Genomic DNA, 21846 nt, shown 5'->3' on the forward strand with positions numbered 1-21846 from the left:
AAGGGGAGCAGGCTGTCCCATCTGGTTCCATAGCAAGGAATTCAAGAGGGGGTTGTACATCCTGGGTAGGACTGGGAAGGAATTTTTTGACAAAATAGTTTTTCATTGAAAAAAGCCAATTTGCCAAAATCAAAATTTTAGCAACAATGTATCAGTTTTGCTGAAACTTTTTTTGAGAAGGTTTCTCAGCTCCAGGATGGAATTTCTGATGTGTGTGAAAGAGAGGGAAACCAATTCCTCCTCCACACCGAAAAATATCCCATAGCCTAATGATTAGCAGGGACTTGAACATTTGTTCTCTCTCACTCTTGAAATCTCAAAGCAGTACCATGCACAAGGAATATATAACATGGTGTCAGCAGGAGGATGGAGAAAAAGGAGGGAATTTCAGCTGTCATAAAAAAAAGAATATGTGATTGAGATTGACAGTGAAAACTTTAACAGAAACAATTGACACCTTCAGTTCGTTCCTCAGAAAGAACCATCAACAGAGCAAACTCTACAGATGGCAGATGCAGGAGAAGAAGAAAAAGATTCAAAGATTCCAAACTGACCAAAGACAGTCTTTGCAAATAATGGACAGCCAGATGACCAAGTTGTTATGCATTTGGGTCATGGGATTAGAAAACCAGTATGATTCAAAGACACTTAACAGACTGATGAAAATGTAAATTTTATACTAGATCTCCTTTAAAGAACCCAATATCACCATTGAGTTCTTCCACCTTTCTCACCATCATGGTTGCCATGCTGTGGCTGAGTATGTTGTTGGTCTTCAAACCTTTGATCGCATGCACTCTGAATGCAAAGATTTTGTTGATGTAAGTAGTTTCTGTGGTGAACTAGCCCATACAGTTCAGAATACCTCTTGGACTAGTCATGGCTGTGTCAGCCAATTTCAGCTGTGGAAGGGGTTGAAGATGATCATAAGTCCCTTCTAATATGACGGTCATGTCTGTTCCAGAGTCATTCTTAAAGTCAATAGTCTTCATTCATTTTCACTCTCCAGGCATGCTCTGTATCATCACATGTGCTAGATTCCAGAAACAGCTCTACATTGTCTATAAGTCAGTTCCTAACTGCCGTAGTGTGGCAAACAGCTGCAAAATGTCCATATTTTGTGCATATATTACATCTTACACCTTTGGCTGGACACACATTTCTTGGGCTATGAATTTTTCCACATCTTGTGCATTTAGTCTGAAAGGTTTTGTAGTTAGCCTTCAGTGCCTCAGAGTTTTTATGATTACTTGTAGCACTCATGATGTGTCTCTTTGCAGCTTCTAAGCTAGTTTCTGGTTTGTCAGGTTTGGCAAGTTGCTCCTGTGTTTTGTTTTGCTGGGTCACTAGTTCATTCTGTTTTTCTATCTAAAGAGCCGTGTATAGACTTAAATCTGTGTTTAATTGTACTTGTTATGAAATACTTTTGTCTGTAAGCCCAATAACCAATTCATCTCTAATATTTTCATGTTTTATAGTCCCAAAATAACAGTTTCTGCCAAGGCATGCAAAGTTCTTATAATAGTTTCTGTAGATTCCCTGATTCTTGAATTCTCTGGTGAAAGCATAGCTTTTCATAAACCACATTTCTCTGAGGTACAAAGTATGCATCAAAGCCACAACCCTTTCATAGTCAACTTTATGACTATTGTCAGCAAAGGTACAGGATTTAAAGATATGCTCTGCCTGTATTCCCACAGCATAAATTAAAGACGATAGCTGAATGTCTCCAGTTTCTTTGTGGCGTTTAGTAGCAATGTGAAATCTTGCAAAATGTTGCTTTCAGTCTGTCCATCCTGAAGGTCTGTCAAAGCCAAAGTTCTCTGGGCCATTGAAAATTGGCATGCTGTTGAGATCCTGCAAACTTTGTTGTTTTCCCCCCCTTCTGTTTGCAAACTTTGTTCTGCTTTCCTTCTGTTTCTGTTCTCCTCTGGCAGCAGTTAGGCTACCTTTATTTCTGACACCATGTCATGTACTCTTTGTACATGGTACTGCTACTAGCAGGTCAGACTACTGTACCAGATTTGGACTGGCTCCAGATCTTCCATCATAGAGAGAGATATAAGAGGTGTGATCTCTATGAGATACTTTAAGGCAATGCTGGCTATTGCTATTACCAGCTCAGGTAAGGTATGATACACATGTCACCACCTAGTGGCTGTACATTAGTTTTAGCATTCCATCAGAGATGGGAAAGCCATTTCCCACCCAGCTCTAGTCCTGAGATACAACCCTTCTAAAGGCTTTGCATGGCTAGCTGCTCAGGGATGTGCCTAAATGGCACAGTCTACCCTTAAGATATTAAACTCCTAGGGGGCAAGACCTTTTCTTCCTATGCATTTTAAAAAAAAAAGAAATTAATGGAGATATCCCATCTCCTAGAACTGGAAGGGACCTTGAAAGGTCATCATGTCCAGCCCCCTGCCTTCACTAGCAGGACCAAGTACTGATTTTGCCCCAGATCCCCAAGTGGCCCCCCTCAAGGATTGAGCTCACAACCCTGGGTTTAGCAGGCCAAAGCACAAACCACTGAGCTATCCCTCTCCCAAAGCATCCATAAAGCACCACGCCCAGCCCTGTTGCATTCTCTCATTCTGGGGATAATTTTGTTCATCGAACATTTCTGTTAGGACAACTGCATCAAAGCAGTATTTTTGTATGTGGAGTGTATCCACTCACCTGAAGTCCTAATTGCCTGTAAGTCTCCTTCTAATTGATTGCTGTGGAATAGCAATTATGAAGCCACAGACAGAGGATTATGACTTCAGACAGGAAATAAACAGGAAATCCGAAGAATAAAGATGCTATATTCAGGCGAATCATCTTTCTAATAAGGAGACACATTGTGCCATTTAAGAACAGGCTTGAAGAGAAGGTGGGGGTGCATCACACAATCCCATAAACTCTGCTGGGGACACTGCAGAATGCACCATGGATATTTGGCTCCTTATGAAATCAGCTCTGCAGCTTTCCCTCTTCACTCCTTAGGGGTAATTTTGCATGCCCAGGCATGCAGGTTCCCTGTGCTCCTTTAAGCACACAGGCTGTGATTATCCCTGGCTCTTGTATGGGATGCAAAAAGGGGAAATGGCTCCTGCACCCTTTGCAGCTCTGCAAGGTTGGGATGATCTAGATCAAGAATACTGTTTCAAAGTGGGGTGGTCTGTACAGCAGGCAGCAGAGGATTTTTATGGTGAAATGAAAGGCTGGACAAGCAAAGAGGACCTTATGCTGCTGTCGAGGGAAATTATGCACATTTATTTATTCCCCACACTCCAGCTAGTATAACTAAGCTACTGAGGGAGACTGAGGTAGAACAGTGGACTGGGACTCAGGAGACCTGGATTCTAGCCCCAGCTCTGTCACAGACGTCTTATGTGACCTTGGGCAAGTCTCTCAGTTCCGCTTCTGTAAAACAGTGCTAATAATAACATTCTCTTTCTCCCATCCTTCCTCTGTCTTGTTTATTTAGACCATAACTCCTCAGTGCAGGCAGTTTCAATGTGATTTAGTAACTAGATAAGTTCATGGAGGATAAAGGCCCATCAGTGGCCATTAGCCAGGATGGTCAGCGACGGAATTCCATGCTCTGTTTGCCAGAAGCTGGGAGTGGACGACAGGACATGGATCACTCAATGATTGCCTGTTCGGTGCATTACCTCTGAAGCCACTGGCACTGGCCTCTGTTGTAAGACAGGATGCTGGGCCAGATGGACCTGACCCAGTAGGGCTGTTCTTATGTTCCTATGATTGTACAGAGCCTATCACAATAGGCCCCAAATCTCAGCTGGAGCATTGAGGTGCTAACATGCTACTTCTACTATTAATAATAATGAGTGACAGCACCACACCTCTAAAGCAAGATTTTCATTTGAAAGAGAGGCAGCGACTGGGAGCAATCAGAAACAGGGGGCTATATCAGTAATTGCAGTGTATTGTCCACTATGGGTGGCTGTAGCCCTGGGAGAGGGCTGGGGCGGGGTAAAAGCTAGGCTGATTGGGGGAAAGCAGCCACAGGTGGGGCCACGCCCCAATCAGGCCACAACTGGCCCTATAAGAGGGCCAGAGCCTGGAAGACATGTTCTCTCTCTAGCTTCAGAGAGAGAAGGACCTGGCTGCCTGGGAAGCTGAGGAGGGTACCTAGGGTGGAGCAGTGCTGGGGAAGGGCAGAGGGAGCTGGGGAGCTCCAGCCTAGCAAAACCCCAGGCTGCAAGCTTAGTTAAAGGCCTACAAATAGGTACTGGGGCTGCAAAGGGGCAGCCCCCAGATAGGCAAAGGCAGCAGGTCCTAACCCCCTTGCTGATGACGAGTGGTTTACAGACTGCAGTCCGCCCCAGGGAATGGGGGCTAGATGATGACTGGCAGTAGCCACTGAGGCAAGGTGGGGATAGAGAGTTGGGGGTTCCCCTGGGAGGGGAGACCCAGATTGTGGGTTACTGCTGGGGCAGAACCCTGACGTAGAGGGGCACCGGGGTCCAGGAGGGACACGGGGGGCCAGTGGCAGGTGAGACACTGCCCTGCAGAGGGCGCTCTGTGCTGGAAAGAGCTAATTCCTGAGATGACCAGCAGGAGGTGCCGCTCCAATGAGTTGTCACCCTGCCACAGCAGCCAAAAATTTACCACGGCTTCTGACAAAAATGTCATTCATTGTGGCAAGCCATAGTCATTCATCATGACAGCAAATAAGTAAATGTGCCAGGTAGTTATGGCACTCCCCTAGGCTCCAAGTTCAAGGTCCTGCTTCAATAACGAAGTATTTGAAGACAGTGGGAGACCTTCAACAAGAAAGACTGAAAGAATGACCCACCTCAGAATAGCCCGGGGTATTCTGCTGCAATGTGGGAGACCCAAGTTCAAATCCCTTCTCCATATCATGTATAGGGGACTGAGTGGAATTCAAACCAGGTCATGCTCCATCCTCTAACAATAAGGATAAGGAAGACATCTCCTCCTCTGGCCAGGGAATCTAGTCCTGCTTTTGCTTTTGTTAAAACGCCCAAAATAGAAATGAAAATTTTCAAATCTGTGTGAACAAAATGTTTTGTTTGACCCGACTCAAAATGTTTTCTAACTTTTCAATTCATTAAAAATTAAAAAAAAAAAAAAAAAAAAAAAGTGGTTTGATCTGAAATGAAACAACATTTTCTGTTCTTTTTGGGATATTTTAGAATTGCTAGCAAACAAAAAAAATCTGCTATTCACCTACCTCTACTCACAGCATCTTTCTGAAGTGAAGTAATATTATTGTCCCTATTTCACAAAGGGTAAACTGAGGCATAGAGCTTCCAAAGGCTAGTGAGTCAGTGGCCCTGGCAGGAAGAGAATTCCTAGTCCCTTTTTGACTGATCAGACCATGTTGCTAACGTGGGAGGAAGGATGGCTTTAGGTAAAGGCACAGGAGAGGGAGATGGGAGTCCTAGCAGTGACAAGTGACTTTCTATGGGTATGTCTACACTACAATTAGACACCTGTGGCTGGCCCGTGTCAGCTGACTCTGACTCGCAGGGCTCAGGCTAAGGGGCTGTTTAATTGCAGTGTAGATATTCGGGCTTGTGCTGCAGCCCAAGCTCTTGAACCCTCCCACCTCACAGGGTCATAGTGTCCAGTCTACATGTTGAAGTAGTAGTAACTCAAATATGTGGTTTCCCCCTTCAGCACCTCCACTATAAAAATTGCCCCAGCACCACTGTGCCAGACTGTGCCTAGCCCCTCACAGGAGAACATGCATGGAAGTCTTCCCTTCCTTCTGCCATCTATTTTCCTGGGAGTACCCTGGTTACACTCTTCTTCCATGAAGCAGCCAGTGGAGATGCCTGGCCACACATGGTGTAGGGAGCAAGTGGCATCCTGTGAAGAGGTGTAGCAGAGTAGCTTTTCTTCACAGTGCACAGTCAACCTGTGGAACTCTTTGCCAGAGGATGTTAAGGCCAAGACTATAACAGGATTCGAAAAAGAACTAGATAAATGGAGGCTAGGTCCATCAATGACTATTAGCCAGGATGGGCAGGGATGGTGTCCCTAGCCTCTGTTTGCCAGAAGCTGGGAATGGGCAACAGGGGATGGATCACTTGATGATGACCTGTTCTGTTCATCCCCTCTGGGGCACCTGGCACTGGCCACTGTCGGAAGACAGGATACTGGGCTAGATGGACCTTTGGTCTGACCCAGTATGACTGTTCCTATGTTCTAGCTGTCTCAACGTACCCGAAGCATGATGAGTCATTTTGTCCCCAACATACACTAGCCAACAGAGCGGACTGGCTGCGCTCAAGGAAGCCCGGTAGCAGTGAGTGAGCTGCCTCTGCATCTTTGGAAACATGTTCTCCCTTAGGCAGAATGCTCCAACTGCTCCAACTGCTCCCCCCTCCAGCTCCATAGCACCTTTAACCCAGGACTGTGCCTAATGGGCATGACTGAGTCCTGTGAGACTCATGGTGATTGCTTAATGTTTGTAACATGCTCTGAATTTTAAAAGCACCATGTAAGTGCTAAACGTTACTACCTATACAGCATCTCAGTACATTGACAGTCATTTTTGCTATCCCAAGTTCTGCTTGAAAAAGATCTTTTCCCTTCAGACAGGCCATCTTCTCCCTGCTTGAGCTGGCACTGAACCCAAAAGCTTCTGACATGACAGTTGATTGCTAGGGGAAAGCTTCTAGGCCACATCCACAACCCCTAACTTAGGAACAACACTGTGATCCACAAAGCTGAGTTAGGTGCTTAGGCTCCCTACACAATGAATGGGGAGCACCTAAGAATGCGATCCGCAAATCCCCCCCACGTGACAGGGAGACACCTAAGCTAGACAATGGAAGGTGCTGGTGAGAGGGGCATGTCCTAACCTGTCTCCCTCTCTCGAAGACAGGTGCCTCAGTCTAGGCTGCAGGGAGGTGCCTATCTCTGCCTAGCAATCCAGAAATGGGACCTGCTATCTGGCGTCAGGCGGTTTAGGTGCCTACCTCGTTTCTTGTGAGATTGTTAGGCACCTGCTTCACCCCCCCCAAAACAGCCAGAGGCGATAGTAGTGGTTGTCATGCCTCCCTTATAGCTTTTGGCCCCAGTGGCTACAATACTTACCTGGGATGTGGAAGACCCTTGTGTCACCATGCCTTAGTGGGTCACAACTCAGAACACCAAATTCAGGACAAGCTGCTGAGAAATAGGGCAGACACACTCCAAAGCTGGTGGTTATTCTCCCATAAGATATATCAAACTAGCAACAAAACTTCTGTCTCACCACACTGGCTAATAAGAAGTCAGTAATGCAGCCGCCTTAGGCATTCCAGTCCTGGATTCAACACCCAGACACTACACTTCATGATGAGAGGTTATTTAAAACCAATTTTATCAACCAAAGGATTCTTCTCATCCCAAAGGACCAGCCACATACCCAGGTAAATATATAACTCAGATCTTACCCAATAATCATGCTATTTCCAATCCTTTAGTATCTAATATCTAAATATTTATTTATAAAAAGAAAGAAAGGTGAGAATTAAAATTGGCTAAAGGAATCAAATACATACAACAGTTGCAAAGTTCTTGGATCAGGCATGAAGAAGTGATGGAATAAACTGCTGGCTTGTTAAGTCTCTGGTTGCTCCCAAGTCATTGGAAGGTCCTCAATCCCTTGGTTAGAAGCCCCCATTCATATAAATTCATAGTCCAGAGATCAGAGCAGGAAAGAGGCAAAATGGAGATGTTTTCGGGACCTTTTGTAGAAGGAAACCGATTGTTCTAGTCTGTGGAAAATTACAGCTAACAAGATGGAGTTTGGAGTCACATAGGCAAGTCACATGCCCTTGCATGCTCCACTGAGTTATAGCAGGGACGATCACCCATACTTTAGCTAGAACATTCACAGCAAAGTCCATTAGGTGTAGATAGGTGTCTTTCATGGTCCATTGTGAGTTAAGTGTTCCCTGATGGGCCATTCAATTTGAATAGTACCTTCACAATATGCTGGCTAAATACCTTGTGAGTGTTACCACAGGAGCAAACATTTGAAATACAGGTACATAATTAATATTTATAACTTCAGATACAAAAATGATACATGCATACAAATATGATTATCTTATTCAGCAAATAATAACTTTTCCCTAGACACCTTACTTGACACACTTTGTAAAAGATTTGTTGCGAGTATATAACAGTGGTAGCAATAGTGATCTACATGGTCATATTTTAATCATATAATGGCACACCCTGTTCAATTCTCCCCTCAGGCGGAGGGGAGACCAGATTTGAATGGGGGGGGGGTCTTCCACCTCTCAGAAGAGTGCTCTGAGTAGGGGCTATTCTGATGTGGGGCTCCCTCAATCTCACGCCTGTTGAGCCTGGGACAAAGAGTCATTGGCCCAGACAGCATGAATGACAATGACTCTGTAGCTTGATGGTTAGTGTACCTAGCTATGAGGTGGGAGACCCAGCATCCAGTCCATTTGTCTTTCATTATTTATACACAGTGGAACAACTTCAGCATCCCAGGAGAGTGCTCTGACCACCAGGATACAAGTTATAAGGTAACCACCACCACCACCTCCTGTTACTTTGGCCAGCATTTGAATACGACATGGTCTTGTAGGCGGCCAGTGATCAGGCCCCATGGGTGAGTCGGGCAAAGGAGTGCCTGTCTTCCCCCAGTTTGTGGCTAGCTGTGGGGTTCAGGCAGGAGACAGGTGCCCGGATGCCCTGAGTGAGGCAGCAGTACACATGCCCAGAGGCAGAAACGTAGGCACCTAGGGGACTTTTATAGCAAAAATTTAGGTGCCACGCAGGGCTGTACAGAGGTTTTTAGGGGCCTGGGGCAAAATCTGAAACCCTCCCCCTTCAAAAATACCAAGGCTGCAAAAATACTGAGGGGAGGCCCTAGGGATGGGGCATTGGGGGGGCAGGAGACACCTGCACTCTCCTCACAGTAGTGACTCCTGTCCCACAGGGCTGGGCTCAGCCCATGCCCTGGCTGTTGCGACTTTGTGCACAGCTTTGTAGCACCACACAGTTTTGGCCCTCTGTGGCTAGACCAAACCTGAGTGGTACTGTGACCCTGTGCACCAGCTCACAACACCAGTCAGTATGGGGGCCCTCTCAAAGAGGGGGGTCAGGATAAAGTGCCTCTTTTGTTCCCCCCCGGCAGCCCTGCCACCAAGTCAGTTTAGACACCTGCCAGGTTAGGTAGCAGCTGGTTTTGTGAAGTGCAGCAGTGCCTAAAAGTGGAACTTAGATGCCTCAGTCCGGGGTTTAGGTGCCAAAGTATCTTTGTGGATCAGCAGAAAAGGGCAAACGCTCTCAATGAAATGCAAATATATTTGATCATTGGTTAACCCCCTCCCCTCCCAACAACACAGAAATCTTATTTAAAAATGTGACTAAATAACTGGGTTTTCATTTACATTAGAGGGAGCAAAGTTCAGATCCAGATCCTGACTGAACTCCTGCAAAGGACCAGGCTATTTCAGTCAGAGGTTTTAATTCATGCCTTTTTTTAGTTTTATGTCACAAGATCAAATGAACACAGTGTCAGACCTTTACCTGGCAGAAATCAACACAGCTCCATTGAAATCAGCAGAGTTACTCAGATTAAAACCAGTTGAGGAGCTGGCCTGTCCAATCCCTGCAAACTCCTGCTAGGGTAGGGTTACCATACGTCCGGATTTTCCCGGACATGTCCGGCTTTTGGGGGCTCAAATCCCCGTCCGGGGGGAAATCCCCAAAAGCCGGGCATGTCCGGGAAAATCGGGACGGCTCGGTGGTGCTCGGCCGGGGCCTATTTGGCTGGTGTCGGGGCCGGTGCGGGGCCGGGGGCATGGTGCCGGGCCGGGAGCCGGGCCGGGAGCCGGGCTGGGCGCGCGGTGTCGGGCCGGGGTCCAGGAGCCCGGCGCGCGGTGCTGGGCCGGGGTCCAGGGGCGCAGGGCCAGGCCGGGCCGGGCGCGGGGCCGGGCGGGGAGCCGGGGGCGCGGTGCCGGGCCGGGGTCCGGTCCGGGAGCCGGGGGGCCGGGCCCGCGGGGCCGGGAGCCGGTCCGGGAGCCGGGGTCGCGGGGCTGGGCCCGCGGGGCCGGGAGCCGGTCCGGGCCCGCGGGGCCGGGAGCCGGTCCGGGGTCGCGGGGCCGGGGAGCCAGGGTCGCTGGGCTGGGAGCCGGGGTTGCCGGGCCGGGCCGGGGGCCGGGAGCCGGGGTTGCCGGGCCCGCGGGGCCGGGAGCCGGTTGGGGGTCGTGGGGCCGGGCCCGCGGGGCCGGGAGCCGGTCGGGGGTCGCGGGGCCGGGAGCCGGGGTTGCCGGGCCAGGGTCCGGGAGCCGGGGTCGTGGGGCCGGGAGCCGGGGGGTGCGCCGGGCCGCCAGGGGGTGCGCCGGGCCGCCGGGGACCGGCAGTGCTGGGCGGGCCGGGGGTGCTCGGCCGGGGCCGGCACCCCAGGGCCCGAGCCAACCCAGGCTGGAGCCGCCGGGGGGCCAGCCTGGGCCGCGCCTCCTCCCCCCACACTCCCCCTTACCTGCTTCAGGCTTCCCGCGAATCAAATGTTCGCGGGAAGCAGGGGAGGGGGCGGAGACTTTGGGGAAGGGGCGGAGTTGGGGCGGGGCGTGGGCGGGGCTGGGGGCGGGGGCGGGGCCCCGTGGAGTGTCCTCCATTTGGAGGCACAAAATATGGTAACCCTATGCTAGGGCAGCTACCAAAATCACCTGGGAATTTGAGTGGGAGAAAATGCAAGAAGGTAAGTGAATGATGCAATTTAAATGTGCAGTTATTGAACAATATGACAGAACTGGAAACTGCAAACGTGGAAATGTAGTAGCTGTAAATACTGCATGTGCAGACAAGGCCTCATTCTCCCCTGTCTTGTAGTCTCCTGTGCAAACCCAGTATAATCTGAGGCAAAATCTATCACGGAGGTGAGTGGAGAATTCTGATTTGTTAACATTTTACACCTACCTACTTTTGCTTTGCACAAAGATAAGTGACTACACAAGCTTCAGGCTAGAGGAGAACCCTGACAGGCTGTCCCTTTCACAAAACATTACAATTCAATGTGTGTGTGTGGGGGGAGGGGAATTGTTTAAATGGGGAGGAAGAAAAAAGCTACTCAACCTTTCTGTGGTTCAAAGCAATCTGAGCTGAAGAATTTTAGGAAATTAATGATAAAATATTTTTGAAGGTTTTTTTGATTCTCACAAATGAGCTGCTAATCCATAGCTCCAGGGCTGCCCAGAGGATTCAGGGGGCCTGGGGCAAGGCAATTTCAGGGGCCCCTTCCATAAAAAAAAGTTGCAATACTATAGAATACTATATTCTTGTGGGGGCCCCTGTGGGGCCCGGGGCAAATTGCCCCACTTGCCCACCCTCCCTCCCCCCCGGCGGCCCTGATAGCTCTCTTACTGAGACTCCTTCAGACAGGTTTTCTACTATATCTTGTCTCTAGTCAGATGATTCTGTGAAATACTATCCCATAGTGTTGCCTAGTGGCTAGAGCACTGCACAGGGACTCAGGAGTTCTGGGTTCTATTCATGGCTCTGCCATTGGCCTGCTGGGTGACCCTGGGCAAGTCACTTCCAGTTTCTGTGCCTCAGTTTCCCATCTGTAAAATAAAGATAATACTACTTCCTTCCTTGATCAAACATTTTGAGATCTACAATGGAAAAGTGCTATATAAGAGTTAGAAATTATTATTGCTCCAACTGCAAAAATTTTAGCTAGCAACTCTTAAAAAGGAGTCAGATGCTAAGGTATATTTCTATATCTAGCAAATAGAGGCAGTCATTTCAGTGGCTCATACTCACAGGACCAGATCTTTATCTCAGTAACACCAATACAAATCTGGAGTGACTCCACTTCCTCAGTGGAGATAATCTGGATTTGCACTGGGTGAACTGAGATCAGAATCTGGACCAAAATATTTTGGGCAGACTCGGTCTGCAGTTAACGCTGGAGTTCTCTGCAACAGATTATGATGTGGGCTACAGGCCCTTTACATTGTCGAATATAAAAGAAGCTTCTTTACATCTATGCACGCTACATGGACATTGGGTATGGGAGTGCAGGAGCAAGTGAGCATTCTGCGCCGGCTGCTCTCCAGCCAGAACAGGTGGGCAGGGTGTGGGCAGAACATTGGCACTGCCCTTCAAATAGGCCAAACATCTGAGATTAATTGTCAAACAAGCATCTTTGTGCATTCTCCCACACTGCCCCACCCCCATGGGAATAGCTTCCTGTGAACATCTACACACCCGCATCCTTATGCTCCTTCAGATCCCTTCTTCAAACTCTGCTTTACTGTGATGCATACCCCAGACTTGCTAATGGTGGGCCCATCATGCTGACTAGTAGTGTTTTCTTGTGCTCCCACATCTCTCTTTGTCTATATCCATTGTTGTCTCCTGTCTTGCACTTAAACTGTAAGCTCTTTAGCACAGGGACCATCTTTTTGTTCTGTGTATACAGTGCCTCACACAGTGGAGACCTGGTTCATGACTGGGGCTCCTAGGAGTTGCAGTGATACAGAATTAACAATAGCTGAGCTGGCCCCAGGGGTGCTGTAATTTACTGTTGGCATAGGCCTGCAGCGAATCACTACTTCCCCCTTCCCCAGAAGAAAAGCAGAAGCAGGAAGGGAGCTGTGCCTCGGGGAGGCACAATGCCTCTTGGGTCTATTCCTGCGGTGACACAGCCTGTGCATCACTGCTTGATGAGGCTTGGGCTGAAAAGGCACAGTCTAACTCTCAGTGCAGCTTTTATGAAATCAGTCCATAAATGAAATCAATAAAGTACTTTTCTGTCTCCTTTTGAAACATTGATCTTATTTGTTTACATTTAGGGCTTTATTATTAGGAATCAGGAAACGTTTAAGTTCTTAATTCAGAAACGGCTTCTCTGGGCCTCAGCTTTCCAAATCTGTTTTTGTTCTGTTTGCCTCCTAGCCGCAAGAGTTCCCGGTACATATCTGAGACTGTACAGCAACAACAACAACAAAACACAATAACCAAACGTACAGATGTCTGTAAGTGGATACGAGGGAGAGTAAAAATAACCCGGCCCCGCTCCAAGAGTGAGCCACATTCTGGCCAGCATGGGGAAGGTGATTTAACCATGCCCCTCCCCACAAAAGGGGATTGACATACTCTGCAAAAGCAATATAAATGTGTGGCTGTATTCTGGCTTTAAAATGTAGCCAATGCAATGATGCCTTCCAGAGTCTGCAGACAGGCTCCCAAAGAGCAAGGAACAGTTGCCAATAGAGCGAGGGAGCCCTTACAGCCGGATCACTATCCCCATCACAAAAGGAGATGTGGGGAAGTCCAGACTATTTTGGAGGAGGGGACTGGATGCCCCTTTGGGCTCTGTGAGGTAGGTTCCACCTTGGTGGGACTCAGCGGCTGCACTCTTCCTCTCCGCTTTTTTACTCCAGAAGTGACATGGGGGGGAGGGGGAGAGGGATTCTCCCAAGCACCATTCATTCATGACACCAAAATGAGTCACTCACAGTTGATTGTACAAACAATGGTAATGTGATTGTTCTGATCAGCAGTGAACTAGTTCACCACGTTGACATTCACATTAGCATCACTGACTTAGAGACAGGGGCAGATCACACCTCCCAGAGCCTTTGTTACAGGGTCTCTGTAAAAATGAAAGCTGAGAATCTGGAGAAGAAGACGGCAGCATCAAAAAAGTACAGGATTGCTCATCTGATGCAATCTGACCTAATTCTAGTTCTGATACTAAAAGAAAATATCATTAAAAATAGGAAAGGTGTGATTATAAAACCACACAAAAAAATCTGGGACTCAGGACCAGGTGTAGTATCTGAAACTACCGTTTTGTCACTTCTGTTTAACTGACTCTCTTTTCAGTTGATAGAGTCCCTTTAAACCATTTGACCAAACTGAACCTACTTTTCCTGCCGATGCTACTGCACAAGCCATTTGTTCAGCAAGAATTTAATGAAACAACAACAACAAAATTGCCAATCAATATATCGTAATAAACCGTTTGTCACTGTAGCATTGTCTTGTGGCTGTAGACAGAGAGTGACTTAACTAGAGCACTGGTCAATGGCAGAGCCCTGGGAAGATAAAACTATCCAGTGAGAAAACTTTTTGAAGTTTGACATCTGATGTATAGTGACAGCTTGGACCCATACCAGAGGCACTAAATCCAAGAGCTTCTATTCAGGCCCACCTGCCGCCTACACCCATACTGTGGGGATGTTTTTTAATCAAATGCTCTAGGGCAGAAAATGCTGCATAGTAAATTTTATGCTTTTTTTCATTGTGTTTCTGTGAGTCAATGATTTAACGGGGACATGGAGAAACTATGGCCAGTGGCAATCTGGGACCTGGGCAGATGAGCTTGTCACAGCCAAATAAATGAGATTTGAGGGTTTTTTTTTTTCCCAATTGACTCTTCCGTTTCCATTGCAGGAAAGAAAATGTAGGTAGGAAAACAATTACCACTGCAGGCTAGAAAATACTAATGTATTTGTGCAGGTACTTCTGATTTGGTACCTCTGCTTTAAGGTATATTCTGTTTTTCTTTTTCTTTTTTTTTAAGTATTTATTTTCTGATTGCTCCAGGTCACACACTTTTTAAAATAAAATCAGGAGGAATAAAGAAATAAGGACTGTGAACCCAAATCCTCCACAGGTATAAATCAGCATAGCAACTCCATTTAAGTCCATTTGCACCAATTTATGCCACCTGAGGTGACGACACTGCAAGAATAAATAGAGCTCTCTAGTCCCCGGAAAAGCTTTATTTAAACATCTACTTTAGTATTTCATAACTCTGAAAGCAAAATCGGCTTCAGTGTTTTGCAAACCTCTGGACCAAATATCACTGAAAACATCAGCTGGGACCTTACTACGGTCCTGTCTTGCTCTGTGTGAACATAACAGAGACCATGTTGGTGGGTTTTGTTTGTTTGTTTGTTTTTGTTTTTTTGTAAAATCTTGCCTCTGCCTCAAGTCATTGGGCAACATTTCCTTTCTCCTTGCTGTTGTGCAATGTACTGTATCCTGGTTATCTGCTTGACTGCTCCCAGCTGTCCCACAAATATTTGAGTTTTGTAGATTTTTTTAAGGCCAGTAGGCCAATATCACGATCTAATCTGAACTCTTGGGTAGCACAGGACGGCCATAGAATTTTACCAAGTGGTTCCTGTATCATCTCCATAAGGTTTGGTTGAGCTCAGTGGTGGAAGTAGAATTCATTTCTTAGTGGTACGCTGCACCAGCTAACGGGGGGATAGGGCACATGACCCTCCCCACGTGACCCCGCCCTGCCCCCAGCCTGTGGCCCTGCGCTCTCCCCCTTCTCATGATCCATCCCACGTTACCTGGGGCGGGGGAGCGCTCCCAGTGGGTGGACACAGCACAGCTGCTGTGTGGGCTACTAAGAGAAGAGGAGGGCTTGCTCTCTGGAACAATAGCCAGTCCACCGTCACACGTGCTTTGGGAATTGCCAACAGAAGCGCTTCAAACCAGCTACCTCTGACAGCAGAGAATATTTTTTTCAGACATGCTGGCAACTGAGCCCCACACCAGCAGCTCCTCTGGTGCAGCTGTACCGCCCCCAGCCCCACCCCAAGCCCTTCCATGCAGATGCATCTGCTAAGTCCTGTCCGGGTCTGTACAGTACCCAAGCTGGAGGACAGGGCTGTGGGGGCGAGGCTGGGGGTGGTACAGCTGCGCCAGAGAAGCTGCCAGCGTGGGGTTCTGCTCCTTTCGCCGCTGTGGTTCCCGGCAAGGAATCCTCCAGCAAGTGACCCTTGCCCCATGCTGCAGACGGAGGTGAAAAAACCCTGGGCCTCTGCCAATCTGCCTTGGAGGAAAATTCCTTCCCGACCCCAAATATGGTGATCAGCTAAACCCTGAGCATATGGGCAAGGCTCACCAGCCAGACACCCAGGAAAGAATTGTCTGTAGTAACTCAGATCCCATCCCTTCTAACATCCCATCACAGATCATTGGGCATATTTACCGCTAATAGTCAGATTTAATTACAATTAATTGCCAAAATTAGGCTATCCCATCTTACCATCCCTTCCATGAACATATCAAGCTTAGTCTTGAAGCCAGATATGTCTTTTGCCTCCACTGCTCCCCTTGGAAGGCTGTTCCAGAACTTCACTCCTCTGATGGTTAGAAACCTTCATCTAATTTCAAGTCTAAACTTCCTGATCGCCAGTTTATATCCATTTGTTCTCGTGTCCACATTGTTACTGAGCTTAAATAATTCCTCTCCTTCCCTGGTATTTATTCCTCTGATATATTTATAGAGAGCCCTCTACTATCAGAAATCTCCTCCCCATGTACGTAGTTATAGACTGTGATCTAGTCATCACTTAACCTTCTCTTTGTTAAGCTACATGGATTGTGGTTCTTTGATCTCTTCCAACAAGGCACGTTTTCCAGACCTCGGATGAACTAATTTTTAGTTCAGCATTGAGTTTATATTTGTCTGCCAGAAGGAGGCCTGCTACAGAATAGTCCTGAGTAGGGTTTAATATACTTTTGTATTAGAAAAATTATCATCTATAATGTTTAGAAACTCTAAGGCAGTTTACTAGTGTGAGTCCTCCAGCATACCTCTCCCAGATTGAAAGCATGTTTAAGTAATAAATGAATGAAATGCCTCATGGCCACAGGCTAAAACTTTCAGAGTTGGATGACTAAAAGCTCCACATGCTGCCCCCTCCCTCAGCACTGGCTCCGCAGCTCCCATTGGCCAGGAACTGTAACCAATGGGAGCAGGGGGGCCAGTGCCTGTGGGCACAAAGGCAACACACACTGCGCACAGCCGCCTGGCCACCCATGCACCTAGAGACCACAGGGACCTGGTGGCTGCTTCCTCGGAGCCGCAGTAAGCACTGCTGGGACCCCAGCCAGCCCAGAGTCCCCTCCTGTGCCCCAAACCCCTCATCCTCTGCCCCACCCCAGAGCCCACACCCCCAGCTGGAGCCCTCACCTCTTCCCACACCCCAACCCCCTCCTGTGCCTGAAACCCCTCATCCCTAGCCCCACCCCCAGCCAGAGCCCTCACCCCAACCTGCAACCCACAGCCTGGAGTCCCCTGTAGCACCCCAAACCCCTCATCCTTGGCCCCACCCCAGAGCCCACACCCTTGGCCGGAGCCCACACCCCCTCCCACACTCCGAATCCCCCAGCCCAGAGCCCCCTCCTGCATCCCAAACCCCTCATCTCCAGCCCCACTCCAGAACCTGCACCCCCAGCCCAAAGCCCATACCCCAGCCCAGTGAAAGTGAGTGAGGGTGGGGAAGAGTGAGCGACGGACTGGGGGGCAATGGAGCGAGCAGGGGCAGGGCCAGGAGAAGGGGCGGGGCAGGGGTGTTCGGTTTTCTGTGATTAGAAAGTTGCAACCCTATCCAGGTAGCTAAATAAATAGCCTGATGTTCTGAGGCGCACAGCTCCCAGTGAAATCAAGTGACGTCAACAGGGCCTGTGAGTCCTCAGGAACTCTCAAAATGAGGGCCATTTATTTTGCTATCTAACTTTAGGCACCCAAAATTTGAAACTTTGGCCTCAGTGTGAAATGGGCTTATAATAATGGCATTACAAAGCACTTTGGAACTTACACGGTCTATTTTATAGATGGAAGATGCTATTAACATTTAATATCTCCAATAATAAAATGCCTCAGTAGGATTATAATTATGCATAAAAAGCATGTACCATCAACCGACATAGCATGGACCATAGGTATAGTATGGACCTATTTGGTGCCCAGTGGTTTCACAACAATTAATAGAGCAACATGCACATAGCTTGTTGGATGCCATAGAAAATACAGCCATTAGGCTGGAGCATTGGTCCCATGCACTACAATTTACAAGAATTACGGTACTTGAATATACCACCTGTTGTCACAGGATTCCAAGGCACTTTACCAACGGGACAAATTATGTAGGAATTATTTCACTCACATATAGCCACAGCGATCACTAGGATGCAAAATAACTGCTTTTTAACAGTGCACAGTGCCACCACCCCGCAGTTGAGGGCAGGACATTAAGAAAAATACCATAGTGCAGGCACGTAAGGGGGCACTAATTGTCCAGCTATTGAGGGAAGTTACAAAGCGAGATTACGATGATACTGGGTCAGATCCCCAGCTGCACTTTTGAAGTCAATGGAGTCAGGCTGATTTACACCAGCTGAGGATCTGAGCCATGGGTTGAAGTCAGGAGTCTAATTTACAAAATAACAACACTAGCGTTTCACCAGCAGATATCATAATCTTTAATTAATTTTCATCAGAACCACGCTTGTGAGGTAAGGCAGTGCTATTATTCCTATTGGGAACTGAGGCACACAGAGGCTAAATGACTTGCCCAAGGTCACACAGGAAGTCTGTGGCAGAGCCTAAGTCCTAGGCTAGTGCTCTAACCACTGGACTGTCCTTCCCTTTTTACAAGCAAAAGATAAATTAGAAACATTCTCTCTCAACAGTAAGGTTACTCACCTTCTCCTCCTCAAATCCCTAAACTTGCTTCAGTGACCCCCATCTTCTCCTGCCTCCTGACTTTCCATAACCCCATCATTATTCCCTATCACTTTCCTCTGGTTCTCTTTCCTCTGAGGACACACATGCTCCAGCCTCCCCTCTTCTTCAGAGTCAGTCCTTGACCCCCACCTGCCTCTCCAAACTACTGTCTCATCTCTCCCATACTGATCAGACATAGTCTTCAATCACTGCCTTGGGTTTCTCTCCTTCAGCTCCTTCCTGTACTCTCTCCAGCTCCATCCTGTACTCTCTCCTATATGCCTCTTCAGTATGTAGCCTGGATAATTTTAGGGTGCAAAGTGCACCAGTCACAGGTAACAGGTTCTTTACTCTTGCAACTATATAAGAGATTGTTAATTATGAGATTGGTGAAACTCAGAAACAGAAACAAATCCAAGCATAAGTATAATTATACAAAAGCAGATATATATAACAAAACACCCCCTGGATCGTGCACACGTAGAGCCTTAGGCTGGTACAAGATAAAGCAATCCTCCAATGTTGACATACCTACACCCTTGTAGAAACTCATAACAGCAAAGATAGAAGAAAAAGTAAGAGGGCTTGTTCATACTCAGGCTTCTGCTATTTGGCCAGTCCTGGTGCCCAACCAAAGATGGGTCTGACAACCTTTTGTACATCCTTTTCCATTCCTACCACATGCCACACAGGATCATATCTGATCAAGTCTTAGTCCCAATTCATATGTTGTCTTCTGGGAGACCAATTTTAGGGTTCCAGTTGTCCATATGTGGTATTCTGGTTGATCATAATTATGTTTGATAGTTAACCCAATCATTTGTGTCAGTCCCTTTCCTAGTAGTTTCAATACATCAGTGCAGTTAGCTCTTATTGCAAAAAGTCTCTGAGATACTACCATGTGTTTGTTTGTGGTTTATCTATTTATCACAAACTGCATCACTAAACTATCTCAAGATATATACTGCTAATTTCTAGGCCTCTCTCTAAACCCTTAACACTTAACGCCTAAGGCCTATAGGTGAGCCTATTTTAATACATATATTTGGTTCTTCTACTTGCTGTTACAAGTTCAGTAACTTCCATTATTATTTTAGGAATGGTGTCCCTAGCCTCTGTTTGCCGGAAGCTGGGAATGAGCGACAGAGGATGGATCACTTGATGATTGCCTGTTCTGTTCATTCCCTCTGGGGCACCTGGCATTGGCCACTGTTGGAAGACAGGATACTAGGCTCGACGGATGCGTGGTTTGACCCAATAGGTCCATTCTTCTGTTCTTACCCCAAACTAAGGCCTTCCAAGATCAGATCTGGGGTCAACAGTTGACAGCCGCCCCCTTGTTGGAGTGATAATTATGATAATTACCCCAACACCATATTAATTAGTCATGACCTAATTTGGGTTTTACCGTGTCGTTTTTGAAAATGGGAACTGCAGTAATGACTATAGTTCTTAACGAAGGTGTTATAACAAAAGTTTGGAACAATGACAGGACACCCAAATTTCCCCTAATTTAGTCTTTGATTAGTTGCTATGCTATACTGTCCATTCACACTATAAATTATTGTTTCCGATGGCGTGTTCCATTTTATTAACTGTACCAGGCTTGACGAGATGGTAGACTCTGACCAACTCTGAAAGTCGTACATCTCTATCTAGCCACACAAAGGCAGAGGGGACACGTGGGGTTGCACGCAGGGTCACGTGCCTCCCTCCCCCAAATTTGCTGCTTAACTTATACTGAACATTCTCAGTAACACTGCTGAAGCCGGTTGCCATCACTCTGCCTCCCCCACTGTTGACAGGCCTGGGTTGTCTCTGCACACAGGAGTGATTACCTCAAACACACCTGCCTACATGCTGATAGCCATTTACAGAGCACCAGGCAGTATGCAAGGATCTCCACGTTTGGGTGTCCCGCTGGGAGGCAAATTCAGACATTCTTTGAAGTTGTCTTCTTCGAGTTGACCTACTGAATAGACAGAAGCCAATCAGTGAAACACATCCTTGCCTGGATCAAACACTAGTAAAAAAGCAGTGAATGATACATATGGGAAATAGACATACCCTGTTTCCCCGAAAATAAGACAGTGTCTTATATTAATTTTTGCTCCCAAAGATGCGCTAGGTCTTATTTTCAGGGGATGTCTTATTTTTCAGAAATGAAAAATGCCTTATTATCGGTGGATGCCTTATTATCGGGGAGGTCTTATTATCGGGGGGATGCCTTATATTACAACGAGAGGCAAAACTGTAAGTAGGCCTTATTTTCGGAGGATGTCTTATTTTCGGGGAAACAGGGTAGTACTATTCCCACTTAAATAACAGGAGTTCCGATTCAGGTATATTGTCACAAATCCAAGGCTTTGCATAATATTAAGAGAGATTTTCTTGCAAATAGCAAGACATCTAATTCCATCCTGTTCTAGTTTCAGAGAACATTTTGGGCAATATCAATTTCATAACTGTTTGTCTCTAATAAAATTAGGAGTTTTTCCTAGTTTTAAATCCTTTAGGAGCGTAGTGACTCTAAGACACATTCACCATAAACTAAACAAACTGTTGTTACCTCTATGCTAGCCAATGCTGCTAGGCTAACCCTTTATCCACAAGGAGTATAGAGTAGAAGGCTGCTACCTCTGAAATGCAGTACTGTTCATTATATTTTAATGTGAACATTTAAAAGCAATTGGGGCATGCATATACTGCACACTATTTATTCATTAAAATACATTAATGCCAGGTATTTGTGAGACCACTTGCTGGTTCAGATAACAAGATGGGGTATTTTCTTTCCATTTGATTGATTATAGTTTCAGAGTTTACTGTGGGCTTTTTACCTTTACCTTGTACCACCACATATTACATAACAACAGCCTGTTTCCTTTCACCTTTTTCCAGTTGAATACCCATTCATTAATAACCAGATGTGCACACAGGAGCGTTATGCATTACCAGTACAGTCTCATTAGTTCAAGTTACTTTGTCCCATTCTTTGGTTACAACATTTCCTTTGGTCTGGGACCTTCCGTTCTATAATTCTATCACAGTTGTCTTGTGCTGACATCAAGACACTGGAAAATGGTGTTTGCATCCTGCCCACATAACAGTGACATAAAGAGCTGAATCTCTGCTGATGTGGAATTGGATGTTGGTGCCAAGGGGAACATCGGTATTGACTGGGACAGAAAGGCCCTCGTATTCAAACGAGAACAAGATGTCTCAGTCCATCTTAAATCACTGAGGATACTCATAAAGAGGAGCAGCCCTAACCATGATCTGGGATTTTTCTTTGGCCTTTGCAATGCCACTTGACATCTGTGGGGACAGATCTTTTTCCTAGTTCAACT

The sequence above is a fragment of the Chrysemys picta genome, chromosome 2, assembly GCF_011386835.1.
Source record: "Chrysemys picta bellii isolate R12L10 chromosome 2, ASM1138683v2, whole genome shotgun sequence".
Taxonomy (NCBI): Eukaryota; Metazoa; Chordata; order Testudines; family Emydidae; genus Chrysemys; species Chrysemys picta.